The sequence below is a fragment of the Aegilops tauschii genome, chromosome 6 (genome assembly GCF_002575655.3).
Source record: "Aegilops tauschii subsp. strangulata cultivar AL8/78 chromosome 6, Aet v6.0, whole genome shotgun sequence".
Classification (NCBI taxonomy): Eukaryota; Viridiplantae; Streptophyta; class Magnoliopsida; order Poales; family Poaceae; genus Aegilops; species Aegilops tauschii.
In genome coordinates, this window is record NC_053040.3 from 456,674,841 (window position 1) to 456,700,932 (window position 26,092).

At 41.6% G+C, this 26,092-nt stretch overlaps 1 long non-coding RNA gene across 3 annotated transcripts; it reads left to right on the forward strand.

Annotated features, from left to right (window-relative positions):
• The first annotated feature begins 6,207 nt into the window (after window positions 1–6,207).
• Window positions 6,208–11,937, forward strand: LOC120965941 (uncharacterized). 3 transcript variants are annotated; one of them, XR_012188153.1, is made up of 8 exons: window positions 6,208–8,021; window positions 8,181–8,252; window positions 8,327–8,416; window positions 8,901–8,969; window positions 9,107–9,174; window positions 9,280–9,363; window positions 10,146–10,205; window positions 10,932–11,937. It is a non-coding gene; the product is annotated as an uncharacterized lncRNA (long non-coding RNA). The 3 variants fall into 3 exon arrangements; XR_006665628.2 differs by lacking the exon at window positions 8,901–8,969 and having other exon boundaries at window positions 6,208–7,805; window positions 7,946–8,021; XR_012188152.1 differs by lacking the exon at window positions 8,901–8,969.
• The last annotated feature ends 14,155 nt before the right edge of the window (window positions 11,938–26,092 follow it).

Consider the following 26,092-nt stretch of genomic DNA (forward strand, 5'->3'; position numbering starts at 1 on the left):
TGATAAATGTTTATTATTCATGCTAGAATTGTATTAACCGGAAACTTAGTACATGTGTGAATACATAGACAAACAGGGTGTCAAGTATGCCTCTACTTGACTACCTCGTTAATCAAAGATGGTTAAGTTTCCTAACCATAGACATGAGTTGTCATTTGATGAACGGGATCACATCATTAGAGAATGATGTGATTGACTTGACCCATCAGTTAGCTTAGCACTATGATCGTTTAGTTTGTTGCTATTGCTTTCTTCATAACTTATACATGTTCCTATGACTATGAGATTATGCAACTCCCGAATACCGAAGGAACACTTACTGTGCTATCAAATGTCACAACGTAACTGGGTGACTATAAAGATGCTCTACAGGTGTCTCCGATGGTGTTTGTTGAGTTGGCATAGATCGAGATTAGGATTTTTCACTCCGATTGTCGGAGAGGTATCTCTGGGCCCTCTCGGTAATGCACATCACTATAAGCCTTGCAAGCAATGTGAATAATGAGTTAGTTGCGGGATGTTGCATTACGTAATGAGTAAAGAGACTTGCCGGTAACGAGATTGAACTAGGTATGATGATACCGACGATCGAATCTCAGGCAAGTAACATACCGATGACAAAGGGAACAACATATGTTGTTATGCGGTTTGACCGATAAAGATCTTCGTAGAATATGTAGGAACCAATATGAGCATCTAGGTTCCGCTATTGGTTATTGACCGGAAGTGAGTCTCGGTCACGTCTACATAGTTCTCGAACCCGTAGGGGTCCGCACGCTTAAAGTACGATGAAGGTCGGTATTATGAGTTTATGTGTTTTGATGTACCGAAGGTAGTTTGGAGTCCCGGATGAGATCACGGACATGATGAGGAGTCTTGAAATGGTCGAGACATGAAGATTGATATATTGGAAGGTTATGTTTGGACACCAGAAAGGTTTCAGATGAGTTCAGGCATATACCGGAGTACCGGGGGGTTACCGGAACCCCCCGGGGGCTATATGGGCCTACATGGGCTTTAGTGGGAGAGAGAGGAGGCATCCAAGAGGTGGGGGCGCGCCCCCCAAGCCCAATCCGAATTGGGAGGGGGCCGGCCCCCCTTTCCTTCCTCTCCTCTTCCCCTTCCTTCCCCCTCCTATTAGGACTAGGAAAGGGGGGAAACCTACTCCTAGTAGGAGTAGGAATCCCCCCTTGGGGCGCACCATGAAGGGCCGGCCGTCCGGCCCCCTCCTCCCTTCCTTTATATACGGGGAAGGGGGGCACCCCATAGACACACAAGTTGATAGTTGTCTTAGCCGTGTGCGGTGCATCCCTCCACAGATTTCCACCTCGGTCATATCGTTGTAGTGCTTAGGCGAAGCCCTGCGTCGGTAACTTCATCATCACTGTCATCACGCCGTCATGCTGACAAAACTCTCCCTCGGCCTCAGCTGGATCAAGAGTATGAGGGACGTCACCGAGCTGAACGTGTGCAGATCGCGGAGGTGTCGTGCGTTCAATACTTGGATTGGTTGGATCGCGAAGACGTTCGACTACATCAACCGCTTTACTAAACGCTTCCGCTTTCCGTCTACGAGGGTACGTAGACACATTCTCCCCTCTCATTGCTATGCATCTCCTAGATAGATCTTGCGTGATCGTAGGAATTTTTTTGAAATACTGCGTTCCCCAACAATCACATCATTAGAGAATGATGTGATGGACAAGACCCATCTGTTAGCTTAGCATTATGATCGTTTAGTTTATTGCTATTGATTTCTTCATGACTTATACATGTTCCTATGACTATGAGATTATGCAACTCCCGAATACCAAAGGAACACTTAGTGTGCTATCAAATGTCACAACGTAATTGGGTGATTATAAAGATGCTCTACAGGTGTCTCCGATGATGTTTGTTGAGTTGGCATTGATCGAGATTAGGATTTGTCACTCCGATTGTCGGAGAGGTATCTCTGGGCCCTCTCGGTAATGCACATCACTATAAGCCTTGCAAGCAATGTGACTAATGAGTTAGTTGCGGGATGATGCATTACGAAACGAGTAAAGAGACTTGCCGGTAACGAGATTGAACTAGGTATGGTGATACCGACGATCGAATCTCGGGCAAGTAACATACCGATGACAAAGGGAACAACATATGTTGTTATGCGGTTTGACCGATAAAGATCTTTGTAGAATATGTAGGAACCACTATGAGCATCTAGGTTCCGCTATTGGTTATTGACCGGAAGTGAGTCTCGGTCACGTCTACATAGTTCTCGAACTCGTAGGGGTCCGCACGCTTAAAGTTCGATGATGATCGGTATTATGAGTTTATGTGTTTTGATGTACCGAAGGTAGTTCGAAGTCCCGGATGAGATCACGGACATGACGAGGAGTCTCGAAATGGTCGAGACATGAAGATTGATACATTGGAAGGTTATGTTTGGACACCGGAAAGGTTTCGGATAGGTTCGGGCATTTTCCGGAGTACCGGGGGGTTACCGGAACCCTCCGGGGGATTAATGGGCCTTCATGGGCTTTAGTGGAAGAGAGGAGGAGGCGGCCAAGTGGAGGGGCGCGGCCCCCCCAAGCCTAATCCGAATTGGGGAGGGGGGCCGGCCCCCCTTTCCTTCTCTCCTTCTTCCCTTTCCTTCCCCTCCTAGTTGGACTAGGAAAGGGGGGAACCTACTCCTAGTAGGAGTAGGATTCCCCCCTTGGGGCGTACCCCATGAGGCCGGCCGGCCCCCTCCTCCACTCCTTTATATATGGGGGAGGGGGCACCCCATAGACACACAAGTTGATTTCTTAGTCGTGTGCGGTGCCCCCTCCACAGATTTCCACCTCGGTCATATTGTCGTAGTGCTTAGGCGAAGCCCTGCGTCGGTAACTTCATCATCACCGTCAACACGCCGTCGTGCTGACGAAACTCTCTCTCGGCCTCAACTGGATCTAGAGATCGAGGGACGTCACCGAGCTGAACGTTCGCAGATCGCGGAGGTGTCGTGCGTTCGGTACTTGATCGGTTGGATCGCGAAGACGTTCGACTACATCAACCGCGTTACTTAACGCTTCCGCTTTCAGTCTACGAGGGTACGTGGACACACTCTCCCCGCTCGTTGCTATGCTTCTCCTAGATAGATCTTGCGTGATCGTAGGAATTTTTTTGAAATACTACGTTCCGCAACAGACGGGGGAGCGGGAAAGGAGGAAGCAAGGACCAAACAGGACGAGGAAGGGAAAAGAGGCGCCGACGGCCACCACGACCGAGACGGAGGGCGAGGGAGCGGGAGGGAGGTGGAGAGGGGGAAGCTATCCGCACCACACCCTGTGTTCCATACACCATCTCTATTATGCATTTAATAGTATATATTTAATAAATGTACTTTCTGTAATTTCCTTCCATATATATTTATTTCCAAAGGTAGCCATGCTTTGATAATCAAGGACAAGGTTGCAGTTGCTGGATGTAAGAGCTATCAGTTTTACTTTTATAACGGGGTGCCTACAGATTCTTAAGTGAGGACTCAGGAGAACTATCATTCCCCTACCTTTCATTATTGATTTCTTTATGCAATTCCAAATGGCAAGAATCCTCTTTCTGAAGATTTGGTATGAAAAGCAAGCTGATACTTGGTTGCAGAGTCTTATAGTTTGGTTGGAGCTGTGCTGCCAAAAATATCATGGCTTATTTGAGGAACTTGTGTTGTCAATGTTATAGTGTGGCATATTTCATTTTGTTGAGACATTGTTTCTTTTCACTTAAATTTTGCCTGGAGGTAGGGTGAAGTGTTCATGAAATTTACCAATCCAATGAATTATCTGGTAACATGTTTTTTTGCCCCACGATATTCGTCGTCAAATGTTGCTGCTTGGGAATCTAATAAACCCAGTAAGAGAAATCAGATTTTATGTCAGCTATCTTCATGTGTATGTTGTGAACTAGAAAACTGAAGTTGTTGTGGTACTTTGTCTTCCTGATTAGAGGGCCGCTGGGGATTTCCGCCGTCGTCCTCCTCTTCATGGACATGACATTCTTTTCCTGTTGCGGCATATATTCATCTAAATTTATTGGTCAGTTCTTGTTTGCTCGCCCCCCTCCTCCCTGTCTGATCTTGTAATATATAGTTATTTAGATCATTGCTCTCTATGTACACATCATCGAGTTACATTACAGATGAATTGGATTTCAATTATTTTTCAATTGTTGCAGGCTATCTTTTTCTATACATCTGAACTATCATATACATTATATGCACAATCAGAAAAAAAATTATACATGCAAAATTTGATATGAATTGCATTCATAGCTGTAATTTAAAAATAAATTAAAAGCTCGTGGGAACGCACGTGCGTTCTACTAGTGTGCTAAGTGTCTAAGTGGTACTGCAGCGTGCAAGTGCAATTTAATTGGATGTTGCAAACTTATTTGTGCCAACATGGTGTGCTATGAAATCAAAAGTATATATATGTGTCAGTGAAAAAAAGTCAACGAATGGAATGATACAACCTTGTGTATAACAAAGTGCTCGGTGAATCCCCAACAAGTATATATAGGTGTTAATTAAGGAAAACATTTATGCTCCAATCAAATATTATAATTTTGAGCCATGGATTCCCCCCCCCCCCCCCCCCCCCACAATAGTAAATTTAAATCACATAGTAGTATGTCGTCCAAATTACCTCGATTATCTTATTATTTCTGGTATTTGACCAGTACATAATTTTCTTTTGACAAAAATAATTCCTTGGTTGTTTAATTTTGAAGTTTTTCCAGGACATTGACTTTAATTCTGTTGTTAACTCAGAGTAACAGCATACGTGCGCCTTTGCTGTTTCTGAAATTGCAAGCGAAGGTCAGATCTTCAGAACATGTGTAGCTTGTTAGAAATGATTAAGAAAATAACCAAGTTTTGTTCTTACAGAAAGCGATGATATCCTTTTTGTAACTATATAGTTTTGGACTTCACCAGGTGAGTGTGCACCCTGCAAGTACAAAATAGTCTGCAAGCGTGTATAATATACAACCCTGCCCCAATGATTTATACTGCAGCAAAACCCCGAGTTTTCTCTGTTATAGATGGTAGAGTCACTATAATCTCATTGTTGGAATTATTGCCTAGAAAATGAAGTATATATGTGTCTTAGGATTTGGGATTAAAATCAAAAGCATGAGATACTTCATCTTGACTCCAATAACGCTCGCACGACACCGTAGCCGTGGTCTTCGACGCCAATCTTCCCGACGGACTCACGTCCCGACCACCACCATCGAACACCGTACCCACGAGTAGAGGGGCCTCGTTGCCTGCCGGGACCAACCGGACCAGCCTACCATCATCTACCCGGAGAGAGCTCCGACCTGTTCTAGGCCCAAAATTGATCCGCCCGAGCATGAGCTCCCTGTCCTGGCCATATCCTTTGTGCGAGAACCCCGCGCCGTCGGCCGGAACCCGGAAGAAGAGAGGTATCACTAGCACCCCGCCGCCAACCGCCTCCACCAAGCCGCAGTGACTTACCCGTCTACAGATGTAGCCACCCGCCGAACTAGATCGGGGCAAGGGGGGATCCCTTCCGCGACCTAGCACTCCACCCATGAGAGCTGCGAGGAGAAACCAAGGCCATTCAGATGCACAAACCACCTTGAGCAGCTCCCTCGCGTCGCGCCCACAACACCCGGCGATGGATCCGGGCCACCACCACGCGCCCGCCGCGCACCCCCTCCGCCGACAACCATGGCCGCCTAGAGCAAGGCCGCGGCCTTGGGCCCATGCCTACCCGACCCGTGCCGGCGTCCCCCCCCCCCCCCCCCCCCCCCCTCGGAATCAGCACAGCTGCCGCAGCCACGGCACCGTCCATACGAGTTTTCGATCAACTTGATACTTATCCTTGCTATTCTAGCTGGGCAAAATTTTTCTTTTTGACACTTAAGTTAGGTCCTGACGAAATGAGTAGGAGTACATGGAATGTTTTCGTTTCGTTGCGTGTGCATATATGAACGTGGCGTTTCTATTCTTGTTTTGGCAGTGGTAGTGTGTTTCTAACACGGACACATTTGTTTTCAGCACTAAAAAGAAGACATTTGTTTTCACCAAAATAAATAAATAAATAAGGAAAGACACGGCAACGGCACGCACGCTGGCTGGAAATCTCCCGTTACGCTCCCAATTCAGAAAAAGGAAAGCGCCGCCGCCGACCCGATCCGGATCCAGCCCCAACCCACCACCCCACCTCACCTCCGCCCGCCGCCACCGCCTCTGCCCCGGCTATAAAGGTCCGCCCTTTGGCCGGCCCGCTCCTCCTCTCTTCGTCCGGGCCGCGCCTCTCGCCTCCTTCCTTCGTCCTCGGTTTGTCCGGGCCACGCCCTTTGGCCGTACCTCCGCGTGACGGACTCCGTGCCGGCCTCCGATTCCAAATCCATCCGCCCTGCTCCCTCTGCCTCTGCGGTGCTCGGCCAAGAAGCAGGCGACCGGCGGCGGGGGCACCAGCGTCGTGAGCCAGCTGCGCGCGCTCGTCGCCGCGCGGTGCGTCGAGGTGGAGGGCAGGGGGGCGGTGGTGCCCGTCGCCGCCTGGTCCGGGTGGGAGTTCCCGCGGTCGCGCTCTGCCGCCGCCGCCGCCGCCGCCGCCGTGTTCAAGATCGTCTTCTTCGGGTCGACCCGCCCTTCCGAGGCAATGTGTAGAGCCTCTCCTCCTCTCGCGTCTGGTGCGGCAATTTGTCCTCGATTCCTGCCTCTCCTCCTCTGTCCTCGCTCGATTCGTCCGCTTAGACTAGAAGAATCGCGTCTGATTTGTTTCATTTTGCTCGTCCTCGTCACCCATTTAGAATCGCTTCTGAATTGATTTTGCTCGCCCTCGCCGTCGTCGTCAGTTTAGAGTCGCATGTGATTTGATTTTTTGCTCGTCGTCGCCGTAGCCCTGATGCTCTCGCGTGTTCTTGGCGCCGTCTCGTCCGGGGGTCTTCGTCCCTGCGACTCTCGGAGGAAGTGACCGAGCGGTCGGTCGGTTTGGGTCACCGTCTGCTTGAGAAACTTGTGCGTTCGCTTCTGTTATCTGCCTGCGTTTCGTGTTCACGTCGCCCCGACGGTTGCAGGAACGATTGGTTCTGGTTTCGAAATTGGAGCAGTGTCAAATGGCTCCCTCTGTTCCATCACCTGCGTTGTTCGTCGGTTGATTTCAGATCTCAAACGCATGCGCCCTTGTGATACTCTGGTTGCCCTCTGTCGATTCTTGTTCTACCGGCAGGCGTGTGTGCTCCCATCGTAGATGCAGATAATCTTGTTCTTGTCTGTTACGGTTGTTCTGATGCTGTTCGTTTCAATTGTTTAGTGTTACATCATGCTCTGCTTATGTTCCCATATGGCACGATTGACTGATTGATTGTTGTTTGTTGTTTGATTGATTGCCTTGAGATGGATTGTTGTTTGTTGTTTGATTGATTGTCTTGAGATGGATTGTTGTTTGTTGTTTGACTGATTGCCTTGAGATGGATTGTTGTTTGTTGTTTGATTGATTGCTTGCCTTGAGAAGGTACAAACCATGTAGGCTAGTTGCTTGTTGTTTGTTGCCTTGAGATGGTACATGTTTATATGGGACGATTGATTACTGTTTGTGTATGGTTATTAAGGTTGATTGATTGATTGTTGTTTGTTGATTGATTGATGTTTGTTGACTGGTATCTGACTTTGGTAACGGTAGTTCCTGATCATAGGTAACAGACCTAGTGCTATTCTTTTTTCTGAACTTTTTTGTGATTATTATGCCTTCACATTGCACTGCTCCCAGATCCATATCGACATGCCCACGCTGTCTGATGAGGATAAAGATGTAAGGAACTCCTCCCAGGATCTCTCATGCTCCTTGTATTAACTTGGTTACTAGATTTACATGTTAATTATTATTTTCGTGAAACTGGAGCTCCTTGCTGTAACCCATTATATGACTTTATGAGCATGCACCACTTCCAGGTTATGAAAAAATGGGGAAAGCAAGATTGACTTCTTCTCTCTTTCTTATACAAGGAATGCAGAAGATGTGCGGCAAGTAAGTAACTCATTATGTCGATATTTAGAGTGTACTACTTCACAGTGCCATCTTTCCCAACAGATTGAATTTTTTTATATTGATATTTTGTTGAATAGTATCACATGTTTGTTTGCATTTCATACTTTGGTAACGTTGATAGTATTTTTCCTGCAATAGGCACTGGAGTTCCTCTCAAAGTTAGGTGATCTTAGCCAAACTCTGATATTTGCCAAAATTTAGAGTGTAGAGGTAATTTCAAGATATTCTTTCAACATTCCTTAGCAACTTCGATTTGTTTACCACCTACTCCTTATTCCTTACAGGGCTTGAACCATTTTGATGAGATACTGGAAGAAGCAGATGGTATAATTCTGTCAAGAGGAAACCTTGGAATTGATCTTTCACCTGAAAAGGTTGGTTATCTCAACCTTCGCAATGCATTATCTCTTAATGTGTCGTCCTAGGTATTGAAAAAATTAGAGAGAATCACCCCAATTCTTAAGGGTCGTATCTAAATGATATTGCATTTAATTAGTTTATTATGTATCTTTTTTACATCTCAACATTGTGGCCAAGTTGTGGAGAAAATAAAAGAATGGGAAAACAGGGAATGCAGGAAAATGAGCTAAGAGCCATATCTATATGAACATATAGCTCCACTCTCATTCTTTCTTAATTATTACAGAGCCACATCAGCATTTTGACTCTGATAACGTGCTAAGGGCCAAGCATTGTGAGTGCCTTTGGTAGTTGTGAAGGCATTTTGTTAGATTAACATGTATTTTTCCCATTTGCATGAAGCTTATTGGTGATTTTATGTCCTTTAGTTAGATTTGCTCTGTTTTAAACAAAAATCAAGGGTCTCTATTGAGTACTACTACTTTATTCGTTCTTTAGGTGTTGTTATTTTAGAAGTCTGCTCTGCACAAGTGCAACATGGCTGGAAAGTCTATTGCTTCCTCTGAAGTGCGTATTTTGTTTCTTTTCATTTTCCAACCTTTTGATAGTGTTTACAGGGAACAATTTCTGTCTTACATTGATTGAATATCAGTCTGTGACACTTGAGTTTATAAGTATGAAATAGTTTACTACCTATTTGCTAGGTGCGGGTTGCTATCAAAGTTAAGGCTTCGGTCATCATTTGCTTCACCTCATCTGGACGGGCTGCAAGGTAGAAAGAGAAAGTAATAGAGTATTTCTTCTTATAGGTGCTTCACCTCATCTTGTAGTTTAATGGAAATTGATTCATATATTATGCCGTATCGAGTATCTGCAGGCTAATTGCCAAGTACAGGTCCACCATGGCATTCCTCGTCTAAAAACAAATCAATTGAAGTGGAGCTTCACAAGCGCATTTGAAGTATGTGAACAGCCTTTTTCCTTGTAACCTTTTGAGTACCTCCTTCTATGTGTGCTATATCTAGGTAATAATGATTCAGAACTAGCATGTTGATCTTCAAACTTTGAAAGATAACTTCAGGCTATAGTTTTTGTTAATGACAAATCTAACACTGAACCTTTCACAATCGTGCAACTCAATACAGAGGAACAATATATAAGTATTTGCCATGTAATGCTAGAAAATTCATTTAGCATTTAACCTTCCATGGTTTTGCCTTGATACAACATCCTTCTTTTCTCTCAGCAAAATATTGATGATATGTATTGCTCCTTTATTTTTACTTGGTGCATAATTCCTACTACCTCCGTTTCAGTTTATAAGGGACGCCTATATTTCTAGATCATCAGTTTGACCAACGAAATATGTATTATATGCTGAAGTATACCATTGAAATTCGTATTTGAAATAGGTTTGTCATGGTGTACCTTTTGTAGCACACCTCATATTTCATTGGCCAAATCGTTGATCTGAAAATAGCATGTGCCTAACAAACCGAAAGAGTGGGAGTATGTTGTTCAAACGGAATCGCTAATGTACTATAGAATTTACCCTCATGAGAAACAGTGTGGTGTTCAACTAGACTCACTAATTAACATGTATTACCACGTGTCTAGTACATCCGTATCTAGACAAATCTAAGGCAAGTAATTCGGGATGGAGGGAGTACTATAGAATTTTGCCCAATAAGAAACAATACTGCTTATGTTATAACTCATATTTATTGCATTATCTTCCTGCAGGCAAGACAATCACTCATAGTTAGAGACCTCTTTCCCATGCTTGCTGATCCACGTCACCCGGTGAGTTAACCTGCCTTTCATCTCTTGCCTACATTAACCATTCTTAGGTGGTTCTTTTCAATTTTAGAATACATGACCTAGTATGTATAGTATGAAGAATAGGAACTACCTACTCCCTCCGTTCCCAAATATAAGTCTTTCTAGAGATTCCAACAAGTGACTACATACGGAGCAAAATGAATGAATCTACACTCTAAAATATGTCTACATACATCCGTATGTTGTATTCCATTTGAAATGTCTAAAAAGACTTATATTTAGGAACGGAGGGAGTACAATATCAACGCCCTTGTTCTGAACATAAAGGGAATAATGACAGTTGGCGTTAGTGCATATTCCCAACATGTGAAAAGTGGATGCTTTACATACACTAGGCCAGTGAATTAATTCTGCTTTTAGGGTTTTTGCTTGCATCATGTTCTACTTACAAATGGAATAAACACTAGAGTTCCCTTTTGAATTGTTGGCAAGTCATCATAAGCTTGGTTAATCAGTACATTATTTCGAACTTGACTGGTGGTAGGCTGGTTTGTTTATTCTGTATAATATAAACGCAATACGTGAGTTTATAAGCTGGTGTGCACCAGTGAGGCTTATGTTTGGAGGTGCTTCATCTTGCATCCACCTTGAATTATTTGGTAGCTAGAATTCCTTGGTTTGGACCCAACAAGTAAGAAGGTTGGTTTGCCTGGTGATTTGTACTGACATTGTTTCTCTGCCCTGCAGGCTGAATCTACTAGCAGTACAAATGAATTCACTGTTGAAGGTTGCTCTTACCTTAGCCAGAATTTCTATAAGAATGTTGCTCATGTTACATGCCTTCCTTTCTCTAGTAAGTAGAACAAGAATACATTTAACATTTCTTTTATGTCCATATGCGTACGCTCATGATATTTTGAAGTACAAACCAAATTCTAAATAAATAAGCATGCGTCTGTGTGCCTACAAACTTGTGGGTAGTGATCAAGATAATCACTTAACCAGCCTCTAACTAGCTTCCTATTTTCAGGAACGAAGATCTGAATCACCCTCACCCCTCTAGAGAGATTAGTTTACTCATTCAAGTTCTGGAATTCTTTATAGCTTTTTGAGTTTACTTCGGTCTTGCATGTATTAGCTTTCTGTTTGTGCCCTATCTATATCTGTTTCTTGTGTGCAAGCGCTCCTGTGTGACTCTGTGTGGCTTGACTCTGTGTGTGGCTTGACTGTGGGTGGCTTGACTGTGTGGCTTGACTGTGTGTGTGACTGTGTGTGTGGCTTGACTGCGTGTGTGACTGTGTGTGGCTTGACTGTGTGTGTGCTTGACTCTGTGTGTGTGTGACTCTGTGTGAATATTGCATTTGCTTGATGGTGTGGCTTGTATGCTTTGTTGAATGGTTGGTTGTATAACTTGTGTTTTATATTGTTAGGGCCTAACACTGCCTTTGCCGGTCCCAAGCCCGGATGTGAAAATGTGGAGGGAGCGGCAGTTACCTTCTTTGTATTGTTTGCATTACGAGTGTTGATAGAAATTACACAGTTTAGGTACTGTCCTAATCGAATAGTGAATCTTCACATAATTTGGTAGAATGTGATTTAAGCTTTAAAATGCATCCTTCCTTGCTATAAACTTACTGATTCCTTTCTGAAGTTGTACGAGGTCAGTGTTATGGTACGGGTGTGTCCTTTTCGAAGTTGTACGAGGTCAGTGTCTGGTTTGATTTGCTCGTCCTTGCCGTCACCCGTTTAGAAGCGCTTCTGATATGATTTTGGCCGTCCTCACTGTCGCCCTTATGCTCTTGCGTGGTCTTGGGGCCGTCTCGTCAGGGGTCTCTGTCCCATGACTCTGGTAGCGAGCGAGCGAGCGGTCCGTTTGGGTCACTGTCTGGTTTGCGAACTAACAAGTCTGTTTGACAAACACGTGTGCTTCTGTTATCTGAGGATCCTGCGTTTCGTGTTCGCGGTGGAGCGATGATTCCCGCGTTTCTGTTTGAGAAACTTGTGCGTGCGCTTCTGTTATCTGACGATCCTGCATTTCGTGTTCGCGTCGGGGCGACGGTTGCAGGAACGATCGGTTCTGGTTTCGAAATTGAAGCAGTGTCAAATTGGTTCCTCTGTTCCATCACCTGTCTCCCATCCTAGATGCAGAGAATCTTGTTCTTGTCTGTTACGGTTGTTCTGATGGTGTTCTTTTCAATTGGTTTCTTGTTATCATGCTTTGCTTATGTTCCCATATATGGTGATGTGTGTTCAGGGGTGCAAACCATGTAGGCCGTAGGTTCCGTGATGTGAGGCTTCTCTCCTGCTGATAAATTAGGATGATAGGCTGAGAAGAAAAGTTTGACTCTTGTAACAATCACTTGCTGGGTTTCCACTTCTTTGCGTTGCCGATTTGACATCCAATGCCTATCTTATTTATCATAATCATGTTTTCCCTTCTTTTTCTAACCAATAATCATGTTTATCATGGTGTTCGACAATACTCCATTTCTACTGTTCTTCGTTCCCTTTTGTAGTTCACTGATTCAAATTTGATGTGGAAGGTAGGAATATTGATCACTTTATGTCTATATGGCACGATTGATTGTTGTTTGTTTATGGTTGTTAAGATTGATTGATTGATTGATTGCTGTTTGTTGATTGATTTACTACTGTTTGTTTACCGGTATCTAACTTTGGTATTGGTAGACCTAGCACTATTCTTTTTTCTGAACTTCTTTGTGATTATGTCTTATGTGGATATCATATTCTATTTTTGTATTACTGCTCATTGGAATAACGCTTTTCTAAGTATTTAAGGTACAAACATTTGGATCTAGACATATCACATTTGCTCTTTATTGTGTGGCTAAGGACATTGATGGGTTGAGTTGGCATATATCGCATGTATATTTACGTTCTTTACATTTTGCGATGCTGATGCCTGTAGTCCCAAAGCGTTTATTTAGCCAAGTATGATGTTTGTGTTTGTGCTCAGAATGATGTATATGTAGAATCCAGGGGTGGATGGATGTTTTCATGATGGCTAATTTGATTCGTTATGGTTGTTCGGATGGTGTGCTTCTGGTGGTTGAACTGAAGTCGTGGATCGCTCATCATCCTGGTATGTGTCTGGATGATAATCCCTCTCGAATTTAACTCCTTCCTATATTAACACAATGTTTATCTCACGGCTAGTAATGGTAACCTTATGAATGCATATCCCACATTTTAGCTAGTTATATAGTAACGCCATACTTCTTTGGACGTTGTTCTGTATATGCAAGTGTGGTGAGCTAACATATTGTGTCGGTATCTACCTGTGTAGCTAAGCACTTCTGGATAGGACAGATGTACAATGTTTGCATACATGGAAGAAGGTTCTTCTGATTGTTCAAAGGTCCTTGTTCATCAAAGGTCCTTGGACTCAAGAGGTTTGTCACTGCACTCCTGACTTTGCTCGGGAAAAACAAATTTTGCACATTTTACAGTTATATTTATGACATTTTTTCTACAGGAAGATGAAAAAATTATTGATCTTGTAAGCAAGTATGGACCAACAAAATGGTCTCATTTCAAGGTCCTGGATGTATAGGCAAGTAATGTTGAGAGAGGTATTCTTCTGATTGTTCTATTTTTATGGTTTGCTGAATGCATTTCCCCCCTCCGTGCAACACAAACGTGGAATGTTTGCTAAGTTTTAACACACTGGTTACTTCCATTTGTGTACTTGTATTTGTGTAACTTCTATTTGTTCTCAGTTCTTCTCACCTATAGCTAAAGTCAAAGACGAAAAACCAGGTGAATTATTGGAGTTGCAAGATACACAGAATCATCGGTAAGTTTCTATCCTTAGGAGTATGAATTTTGATCAGTTTGTTTGACTTGTTTTATACTGAATCCTTGATTCCTTGATAACTTTGATATACACACATGAATAATTACTTATGGTATGATCATCACTTAATCAGCCTCTAACTAGCTTCCTATTTTCAGGAACGAAGATCTGAATCACCCTCACCCCTCTAGAGAAATAAGTTTACTCATTCAGATTCTGGAATTTTTTTATAGCTTTCTGAATTTACTTTGTTCTTGCATGTATTAGCTTTCTGTTTGTGCCCCAATCTGTCTATTTCTTTCTGTTTCTTGTGTGGAAGCGCTCCATTGTGTGTGTGTGACCGTGTGCATGTGATGTGCCCCTATCTATCTCTGTTTCTTGTGTGCAAGCGCTCCACTGTGTGTGTGTGTCTGACTCTGTGTGTGACTGTGTGTATGTCTGACTGTGTGTGACTGTGTGTGTGTGTGTGTGAATGTTGCATTTGCTTGTGTGTATGTGACTCGTGTGTGTGTGTGTGTGTTTGTGTCAATGTTGCATTTGCTTGATGGAGTGGCCTGTATGCTTTGCTGAATGATTGGTGTTGGTGTGGTTTAACACTGCCTTTGCCGGTCCCAAGCCCGGATGTGAAAATGTGGAGGGAGCTGCATTTACCTCCTTTTTATTATATATATATTCACCTTCTGAATTTTGTGGCTCATGGCATTCTAGTTTACTTAGACGGTTAGCTTGTTAATTAGTTTTGTGCATGCAAGACTTGAAATCTAGCTGATGTAGTGTTTAGTTTTTGTACATGATAAATGGTTTTGTTGTGCACCTTTTTAAAGATGTCGCCCGTTTTCCCCTCTATTTTCCTCTTGGATGTTAACTTGCATTTCTTGTGTTTCTGAATTGATTATCTGTTGTAAGATATGGTTAGCGTATATAGTTCAGAGATAAATCCCTTTGTGTGCAACAGATTTCATACATTTTATTCATTCCAATGGTGATTTTACTACTGGTTTTTGTGTGTTGGAACTCTTGCGGAAGTTCTCTGTACCCCAGTACCATTTTGTACTAGAACATCACTGAAGCCAGTGTTTCAGTGTCATTTTGTACTAGAACATCACTGAAGCCAGTGTTTTTTTAGATGAGTGATGTGATTACATTGTACCAGACATGTGACAGCAGCAGGTTTAGTGTATTGAGTATGTGCCCTGCAACAACAATTATCTAGTTACTTTAACATGACTAGCTACTTTTGAACAATCATGTAGCATCATATGAGCAATAAAAAACACGTGAAATTCAATATGAATTGTATTCATAGATGTAATCGGAAAAAAATAAAGTAAAAGCCCATGGCGTTCTACCAGGTTTGGTGATGAAACCAGAGATTCATTCTTTTCTTTCATCTAAGAGGGGTTTGTTCTAAGAATATTGTATCGAGTAATTCGACACATAAAAGTACATTCAAAGAAAAATCAAAATTATTAAATAATTGGAATTCTTTTTTGATAAGTCAATTCATATTATTCCAAAATCTTATTATTTGTTTGTTGCCCAGAAAAACCCTTTGGTATTGGATGCTCACTACCGCTCGAAAATGATCTTGATTTTACTAGAGAATAAGATTGTACTATGGAAAAATAAGTTTTTTTATTCCAAATATTTTTACGAATACACTTTTTTGACATTGAAGTATTTATTTTGGAACTGCCATTGAAAAAGGAAATTACTTTTTTCTAGTTGTATGTGAAAGACATCTATTCCTGCAAATCAATCCTTCTTTCTTCTTTTTATTTGTATTTATACTTAGATACTGAAAGATACTTAAATTTGGATTATTTTTTTACTTCATTTTGTCTAACGCGGATAAGACAAGAATTTTTTAATTTTATATATATATTTTATACTTGTTTTTTTAATAATATAGAATATATAGAAGAGTTTGTCATTTAAATCTATTTATATGTATTTATATATCAAGTATACTCCATATATAGATATATGGTATGGAAGCCTATCCCCCATATAAGATAAGGCGGGGGGATACAAAGAAGGGAAAATGAAATAGTTAATTAAGTTCAGAATGGTATTCCATAAAGGAAAGGAATTCCAATCAAAACAAAAAATACCGAGTCTCTTAAACATGACATTCTAAAACTTAGGTAATTTGTAGTCATTAGGATTTTAGTTCTATACGAAGTAAGGACTATTCGATAATTTCTTATAAACATAGGTTTTCATTGGAATTCACTCAATCAGTTAATTATGGAACAAGAGAGTTGTTTCATCTTTGTTTTAAAGAAATATAAAAATGAATTATGAATAGAAAGTAAAACGATTCAACTTTTTTTTTATTTTTATAAATATCTTTATTTAGTTAATAAAATAACTTCGTTACCTAGTTATTTTATTAATTTTTGAATTTAACCAACTAAACCCATTCTTAATTTTTAATTATTTCAATGAGATAAAGTTTGAAAAAATTAATAATTTGAGTATTTTTTATTATTCTTTTTATTTATTCTTCCAGAAAGAGATAAGAATTGGTTTGGTAAATCAGAAACAATTTTATAGAAAAATTGAAGTAAAAATTTGCAATTTCTTTTCTTATGGAACATACATATCAATATGCATGGGTAATCCCTCTTCTCCCACTTCCAGTTATTATGTCAATGGAATTTGGCCTTAGTCTTATTCCGACAGCAACAAAAATTCTTCGTCGCGTATGGGCTTTTCCTAGTGTTTTACTCCTATGGTATTCTCAGTTCAACTGTCTATTCAACAAATAAATGGAAGTTCTATGGTCTTGGACCGTTAATAATGATTTTTCTTTAGAATTTGGATACTTGATTGACCCACTTATTTCTATTATGTTAATACTAATTACTACTGTAGGAATCCTGCTTCTTATTTATAGTGATGGCTATATGTCTCACGATGAAGGATATTTGAGATTTTTTGTTTATATAAGTTTTTTCAATACTTCCATGTTGGGATTGGTTACTAGCTCCAATTTGATACAAATTTTTTTTGGAAACTCATGGGTATGTGTTCTCATTTATTGATAGGCTTTTGGTTTACACGACTAATCGCAGCGAGTGCTTGTCAAAAAGCTTTTGTAACTAATCGTGTAGGGGATTTTGGTCTATTATTAGGAATTTTAGGTTTTCTTGGATAACAGGTAGTTTAGAGTTTAGGGATTTGTTCAAAATAGCTAATAACTGGATTCCTAATAATGGAATTAACTCTTTACTTACTACTTTGTGTGCTTTTTTATTATTCCTTGGTGCAGTTGCGAAATCCGCACAATTCCCTGTTCACGTATGGTTACCCGATGCTATGGAAGGACCCACCACTAGTAGAAAAAGGGCCTATTGTCCCGGTTCGTGAGGGCCTTCTGTCCCGGTTTGTGAACCGGGACTAAAAGGTCGTTACTAATGCCCTTGGCCTTTAGTTCCGGTTCTTACACGAACCGGGACAAAAGGTCCTCCACGTGGCCGCTGCGGCCAGCCCAGGACGAAGGGCCTTTGGTCCCGGTTGGTGACACCAACCGGGACCAATAGGCATCCACGCGTCAGCATTTCAGGGGCTGGGGTTTTTGTTTTTTTGAAGGGGGGGGGGTTTAGGGGGGTTAATTTAGGTTGTTATTAGGTAGCTATTAGAGAGAAGTGTCCTCTCTTATATCTCCGTGCTTGGTTTACCAACGCTACGTATTGCTATGCCTAAACATGGCTTAGATTGAAGTGAAGGCAACATGTGGTGCATGTCGAAAGTAATACTAATCCTAACTTGATCAAGTTTGGATTGTACTACTTTCGACACGCACCACATGCATGTTGCCTTCACTTCAATCCAATCCATGTTCATTTCACCCGCTGATATATAATAACTCTTCATGCGCGCATCATGCATCATCATATATAATAACAAGTCCTACTAAATATCATCATACAACTTCTACTCGTTATTAATAACAAGTCATACGATCATCATCCTCACAGTCATCGAACCAACCCTATTTAATTGTTCTTAGCACATGATCATGAGTATTAGGTAGGACCGAAATACCCTCTTTAAGGTAAAATAGCATAAAATAATATAGACCCTGACTCTCCATTATGGAGAATGGAGATCATCCTGTCTCCAATTCTTGCGCTTCGCTTCCTTTTGTTTCCAAGAACCTCCTTGCGACTGTCCATACATTTTTTTCATTCTTTGATTTGCATGTCTCCACTTCTTTTAGAAATCCGGTATGGACAGTTGAGATTCGTAGGATGACCTGGTTGTATATTCAAAACATCAAGCCTACCATTCTGATACATCAAATGAGGCACACAATCCTCTGGGATTATCTGTTGAAAAACATAGTAATAACTTCATAGTTAGCAATGATGTACTAGTTTTAGAACTATGCAAAATATGCACGGATGTCGTAATAGTAAGAAATCTTACCAGGGTATCTCCATAGTAGTTACCGTAGTTCAACACGTGCACTAGTGGCACGTATTGACCATAATGCGGAGGAGTTTTACAATAGATATTGTAATTCTCAAGATCAGTACAAAATCCGACCAGATGAGTTTTCTCCTTATAAGTTAACTCAGAGCCATCAGTGTAGTAGGTTCTGTCTACCATGTTCCGCACATTGTTTGAACAATCAAAATAAGCTGTCAATGAAAATAAGCTGTCAACTATTTTGAAATGAACAATATAAATTAGCTAATTAACTATGTTTGAGAAACTCACATAGCTGTAGAATTGGAGGCGTATCAACAAGGACCCAAATGTCCATATTGTCTTGCTCGATGTCAGGATCACGAAGATCCATGGTGACAAGCATACCCTCATCAAAATCATACATCTTGCAAAATGCTTCCCATTATGTGATGTGCATGTTTGTACTGGATTCACTAAATAACGTGATTTACTCTCCTATGCCGAGGGTGAATGCCAAGTGTTTGTATTCTGCATAGAGGCTTGATTACGGTGCCTCTGCAGTATTTTCTCTAACTAGCTACAACATAATTAGGCGTGAGAAAACTGAAACTTTCTTCATGGTTAGTGCTTCTCTATGTTTGTTTGCTTACGGTCAGATTTGTGATTCGTGTGCAACAGGCGAGAGTTTGAGCTGATTCATTATTTTTTGGACTCTATCGTGTTGGTCTTCTGGCCACCAGTCTTGCTATTGTGATCATATTGTCGATGAAACATGTCATAGTATTTTTGCAAGATTTCTACTGTATGAACATCTTCTTAACTTTCTGTGTTTTATTTATGAAATTTGTAGAGTCTTGATAGATAGTAGTTTACTTGCTACTCCCTTCGTTCCAAAATAGATGACCCAGTCATCTATTGTGGAACGGAGGGAGTACATGTTTTGTGGGGGCTTGCTCTGCCCTGCACATGTGTCCCTGCTCCGTCTGCTAGTTGGCCTATGATACCTGTAGGTGTTTTTTCTTTTCTGTAAATCCTTACTACTTCAAGGCATGTTAGTCGTGGAAACCGGAAAGAATGCATATACTACCTCTGTACCGAAATACTTGTAGCTGGGGAAACTAGTAAAAGTTCCCCCAACTACAAGTATTTTGGTATAGAGGGAGTATGTATGTAGCTATTGTTAGCTATGTTCATTTTGTTGTATAGTGCTGCTAAGCTAACCGTGCCCAAGATGAGAAAAAACCTATCAGATGCATCATTTTCTTTTTGCCTGTGTGACTTCATTTCTTTCTATTGTGGTTTCATCATGATCTCATCGTGTTCCCATTTTATCATGTATTGTGACAGCATACTGTGACCCCGACGCACGCTGGTGGTCTTCCCCGCCCGCCGCCTCTTCTTCGACTCCTCGCTGGTAAGACGCTGGGTTCCTTCTCATGTCCTCTCAGATGCTCCGAGGAGCCCGACCATCATGGCCATGCTGCGCCAGCCATCGCGCCAATGACCTAGTGCTTGTGGCGGTTGTCATCTGGCCACCAATCCTCTTGACTATAGCATGTCACTAACAGGATAAGTTGCATGTTTAATTACCTAGCTCATTATGTGACTTTCCTTTTTTGGGCAGTCATGATATGAACTCCTCTTTCGTATTTGAGCCCACTCAACATTTCTTTTGTTTCTTTCATTAGCTTGTATTTTGGCCTATTCGTGTCTTTGTAGTTTTTGGCAAAATGAACAGAGCTAGACTCTGATTATTTCTATTCTGTTTATAATCATCCCATCTCAGAGAAATTTAAAACTGCTCCGCAGTTCCAACTGAATTCACTGTTCCCCCCTTAAAAGTAGTACAAAGATTGCATCTTGCGTTGCTAGAATTTCCCTGGTAATTGTATATCACCTGCAGAGGCTTCTCTGGGCATTTAAGCTTTTGTTCCAGCTTATGATAGCTGAACTTATAATACCCCAACATTTTTTAGGTGATGTTATTTATTTAGTTTAGTGAAAGAGGTGCAGTCATGGAAATTGAAAATGTGTGCTCCAGTCCCGTGATATTGATCGTGCGGGCTTTGCTCCTATAGGAGACAGTGAACTTAAATGATGCTCAGGTTGCTTCTCTCATGTACCGGCCCATTCATCTCTAGCCCCCTTCCCGACGGGCTGCAGGTCGTAAACGAGGACCCTGCGACGACTACGGGTTAGATGTGGATGCCACCGAGGTATGCCCTCCTCATTCCCTTCCTGTGAAGTGCTTGTGTGCAATCTTGCTGCTGTGAAGACCATAAACATAATATTGCTGTTGTGAAGACCATAACCACAATCTTGCTGTTTATTGAGTATTGTGAAGGAGAATGCTGCCTTAACATGATCACATCCCGTGATTTTGAATATTTTCTGTCACCCTCCTGCCTTTGCTCCTTAATTTCTGTTGTGTTTTAAAAAAATGTTAATCACTCCAAGATCTACAGATCCGCCCCTCTTCCTCTCCTGCGGCTCTGCTGCCCAACATGGAGATGATATAGGAGGCCGACTTCTTTCTGTAGATAGTAGCTGTAGGAATAGGTGTCGGTTGGGACTTTGCCTTGTAATGTTTATGGGCTCAGTAGCCATTTCATTTTCTTTAGAGGTCCTCGGTTAAGCTGTATTGATTTGCAAATGGAAAGAAGCTCCTGTTCAAAGAAATAATAAAAAGAAGTCAAGTGTCAACTATGATGAGTTTCCTGGAAGTATAAGATCACCCTATTGCAAGAAAGCTATTCTTTTTTTTAAGAAGAATAGAATTGCACAAGTTACATGTATCATCACTCATATTGTAGAAATAAAAGAGACTTGGTGATGTGATATTATGTTTCGGTGATGTGATATCATCACTCATAATGTCGAACTTGTCGCTGCACAAGAAGTCAAGCCGAACTTCAGGACTCCTCCAAGATGGTAAATCATCCTGGCTGAAATAGATAATTAGTCTCCTTAATATTTGGTAGAACTTGTGCATGCCATAGTGCCCGTCTGTTTGGATTCTAGTGATCAATCTTGCCGGATATTTAGTTAGTTTTACTTCTGTTTAGAGAGAGTCCTAATTAAAAGGAAGGGTCGCGTACTAGTTGGTAGTTTGGATTTTTAGGGAGATACAGAGTCCAGCCCGATTGCTCCTATAGCTGTGCCTGCGTCCATTATTATAGAAGGCTGGGTGCAGCCTTGTATCGAGGACGGAAATTTTTTAGTTGAAAAATATAGAGAAAAACATCAGGTCGGATGCGCCAAATATCTGTGTTGTTTGCTGATCCTTGAGTGATTTTGGAGCTGCTACGTGTAGGATTTGATCCGATTGAATTCTTGCACAAGTTTTTGTTCTTTTGTCTTCCTGCGCTTTTGCTTGATCGGAGGAGTTGTTCTACTACTTCTACACACGCTGCTATTGCAACGATCATTCGTCGACGTTCTTGCTATTTTGTTGATTACCGTGAAAGATTGGGTCAATAAATGACTCGCCGTTTAGTTGGGACACGTCACTTGGATTGGATCTTCTCAAAAGATGTGAGCCTGGATTGGTCATCTTCAAGAGTAATCCAGCGCCTATCTATGGTCTGCTCTTATCTTCAAGGTTATATTATGTTGCACTAACCAACATGGTAGTAATATCGAGTCGAGTCGAGCACTGATCAGTTTGCTCTGCCTGTTGTCTCAAGTTTCAATTTCGTAGGCTTGGTTCCCTGATTTGCTTGCTTGACTCAATTTAAATAGATGGCTGAATGAGAATGATTGGTGTAATTGGATTTATGAAGTTTACTGAAGTTGTTAGAAAATAGATGGCTGTTGGGGCAGTTGCTTTAACAAATAAAAATAATGCATCTTCTTTAGTCACCTATTTAGCATGAAGTTCATGTTTTGCTTCGCTTTATTCTGAAATCTTCTTGTGAACACAGAAATTCACTGGATAAATGATTTGTGAAGCTTACCTACCAGAGATCCCTCGATGATAATGTTGCTAAGTTATTCTGTCTTTGGAGTTGAGGGCCTGGATTGCAAACTTAAGATACAGACTGTTAATAGCCATCTACTCCTGGCAGAGGACCCTCACGAGGTCCGCATGAGGTAATGGAAGTCTTTGGCTTGTTTCTTTACCCTACTAGCTAGTTTCACACCTATTGCTTTCGATTTAACTCCGAGGATCAGTGTTCGTCACATGCTTATTGCATTATACCTTGTTTGCCTGTGCTACTGTTATTGTGTGGAACCGTACATGTTAATTAGCAGAGCACCAAGAGTTTGTTCCGGTAGTGTTGCTTCTCAATATGCCTTTGTTTGCATGGTGCGTAAGTGCATCTGCCTTGTTTGCTCACTTACGTAGTATTATTGTGGAGGTGGAAAGCCGGTCCTTTAAACTCTGGTCCTATGTTATCTTCCTACTGTCCTTGAGGAGCCTAGTACTCTTTCTCTGAAAGAGCAAGATAATTTTTTGATTCATGCAATTTCCTTATACTTATTTATTTAGTTCTGATGGTAAGCACCAATTTTCATGAATATGCAGTTGCAGAGGATGACCCACTGCCATCCATAGATGGGCTAAGAATCTCAGGTGAAGCTTTTCCTGCAGAAGAACTTCAAGCAAGTGGGTATTCCATCAAGGGGACCACAAGATGTAATTTTGAGGTGCGGTTTATAGGTTTGGTTCAAGAATTTCTGATACCCTATGAAATTCCTACCTCTTAAGCTTGTTGTTAGTTCAGTACAATTGAAATGTTTGCCACAAAAATGTGCATGCAGTGTGTACGCCATCTGGAAGATGGATCAATGACCATGCGTGTGGCGGAGGCAGTGCTGTTTGGCAGTGGCTACAAAACAGCTACGGTGAGCTCCTCCAGCTCCTCTCCTTCCTCTGCTACTCGCCTCTAGTTGCTCTGAGCTCGTGCCCATCGAGCCACAACAATGGTGGTCGCGCTGGGTTCATGGCCATCATTCCATGACCATGTCTGGTTATGATTTGGTCTCCTTGCATAATGACCATCTCTGGTTATGATTTGGTCTCCTTGCATAATGACCATGTCTGGTTATGATTTGGTCTCCTTGCATAATGATGAAGCATGTGTTGTGCCTTAGAATGCTTAAGGCTTGCTACATGAGCTAATTACGTCATCTGGCTTGCTACTTAACTCTGCTCTTCTAGCTGTGCTTCTGTCATCTAGTCATTCAGTACAATTGTATGCTTTCCTTGATGTTGTGAATGTCAATAGATTCACTAAGTTGGCTCTGGTTATAGTACGTGGTATCACTGTGTGATGCGCATGTTTGGGTCTTCTTTGCACTAGATGATCTCATTATGTGATGTGCATGTTTGTACTAGATTCACTAAATAACATGATTTACTCTCCTATGCGAAGGGTGAATACCAACTGTTTGTGCAGTGCTTGTGTTCTGCATAGAGCACTAGTAGAAAAAGGGCCTATTGTCCCGGTTCGTGAGGGCCTTCTGTCCCGGTTTGTGAACCGGGACTAAAAGGTCGTTAATAATGCCCTTGGCCTTTAGTCCCGGTTCTTACATGAACCGGGACAGAAGGTCCTCCACGTGGCTGCTGCGGCCAGCCCAGAACGGGGGGCCTTTGGTCCCGGTTGGTGACACCAACCGGGACCAATAGGCATCCACGCATCAGCATCTGGCTGGAGCTAAGGTTTTTGTTTTTTTTAAAGGGGCTGATTTAGGGGTTTTGGGGGTTAATTTAGGTTGTTATTAGGTAGCTACTAGAGAGAAGTGTCCTCTCTTATATCTCCGTGCTTGGTTTACCAACGCTACGTACTGCTATGCCTAAACATGGCCTAGATTGAAGTGAAGGCAACATGTGGTGCATGTTGAAAGTAATACTAATCCTAACTTGATCAAGTTTGTATTGTACTACTTTCGACATGCACCACATGCATGTTGCCTTCACTTCAATCCAATCCATTTTCATTTCACCCGCTGATATATAATAACTCTTCATGCGCGCATCATGCATCATCATATATAATAACAAGTCCTACTAATCATCATCATACAACTTCTACTCGTTATTAATAACAAGTCATACGATCATCATCCTCATAGTCATCGAACCAACCCTACTTAATTGTTCTTAGCACATGATCATCAGTATTAGGTAGGACCTAAATACCCTCTTTAAGGTAAAATAGCATAAAACAATATAGACCCTGACTCTCCATTATGGAGAATGGAGATCATTCTGTCTCCAATTCTTGCGCTTCGCTTCCTTTTGCTTCCAAGAACCTCCTTGCGACTGTCCATACATTTTTTCCATTCTTTGATTTGCATGTCTCCATTTCTTTTAGAAATCCGGTATGGACAGTTGAGATTCGTAGGATGACCTGGTTGTATGTTCAAAACATCAAGCCTACCATTCTGATACATCAAATGAGGCACACAATCCTCTGGGATTATCTGTTGAAAAACATAGTAATAACTTCATAATTAGCAATGATGTACTAGTTTTAGAAGTATGCAAAATATGCATGGATATCGTAATAGTAAGAAATCTTACCAGTGTATCTCCATAGTAGTTACTGTAGTTCAACACGTGCACTAGTGGCACGTATTGACCATAATGTGGAGGAGTTTTACAATAGATATTGTAATTCTCAAGATCAGTACAAAATCCGACCAGATGAGTTTTCTCCTTATAAGTTAACTCAGAGCCATCGGTGTAGTAGGTTCTGTCTACCATGTTCCGCACATTGTTTGAACAATCAAAATAAGCTATCAATGAAAATAAGCTATCAACTATTTTGAAATGAACAATATAAATTAGCTAATAACTATGTTTGAGAAACTCACATAGCGGTAGAATTGGAGGCGTATCAACAAGGACCCAAATGTCTATATTGTCTTGCTCGATGTCAGGATCACTAAGATCCATGGTGACAAGCATACCCTCATCAAAATCATACATCTTGCAAAATGCTTCCCAATTTTTGCAACCAAAATGGGTTACGCTCTCAGAACTATACAGATTTACTTCAAAATCTATATCATGATGGGTCCCTAGGTGAATTTTCTTTGTTTCCATACTTTGATGGTCTTCAAAACCCATCCTCTCCAAGACGTAGCGTCTTGCATGGCATGGGATAAGCTAGCCGAATTGTAAAAGATGAAAAGTACACGTTGAAATAGTTGAAGTCGTGCTTAATTACGAAAAATGACACTTGTCGTCGTTGCGTACCGTTTCAACATCGAAGGTCTCCTCCAGCTTAATACTGAAGCGCCGATCTTCGTCCAGGTGAGGCCTGTCGCACTGACCTCGGTCGTCGTGGCACCAGTCGCACTCCCCCGGGAGACTTTCGTCGTCCGAGTACGATATTTCCTATGTTCATAATTCAAATATTAAACATCTACAATTAAATATATGTACTAAAAAACCTAAGTTAGATCATTATTATTCATCACGGGTTGACTATCGGTTTGTCGAATCTTTTCTTGAAAACTCTCAGCTCACATGGTGTATACATTCGACCGTTGGTGATGGTCGCTCCTCCCTTTGTCCCCGTGTGCATTACACCAAAATGTCTAGCACACGGGAACAAAGGAGAAGCGACCCCCCCCCCCCGACAACAGTCGGGATTCTTCGTCCTCTCATATATGGTGGAGACTCGACAGACTTACAGTCAACCCGAAATATCGTTTA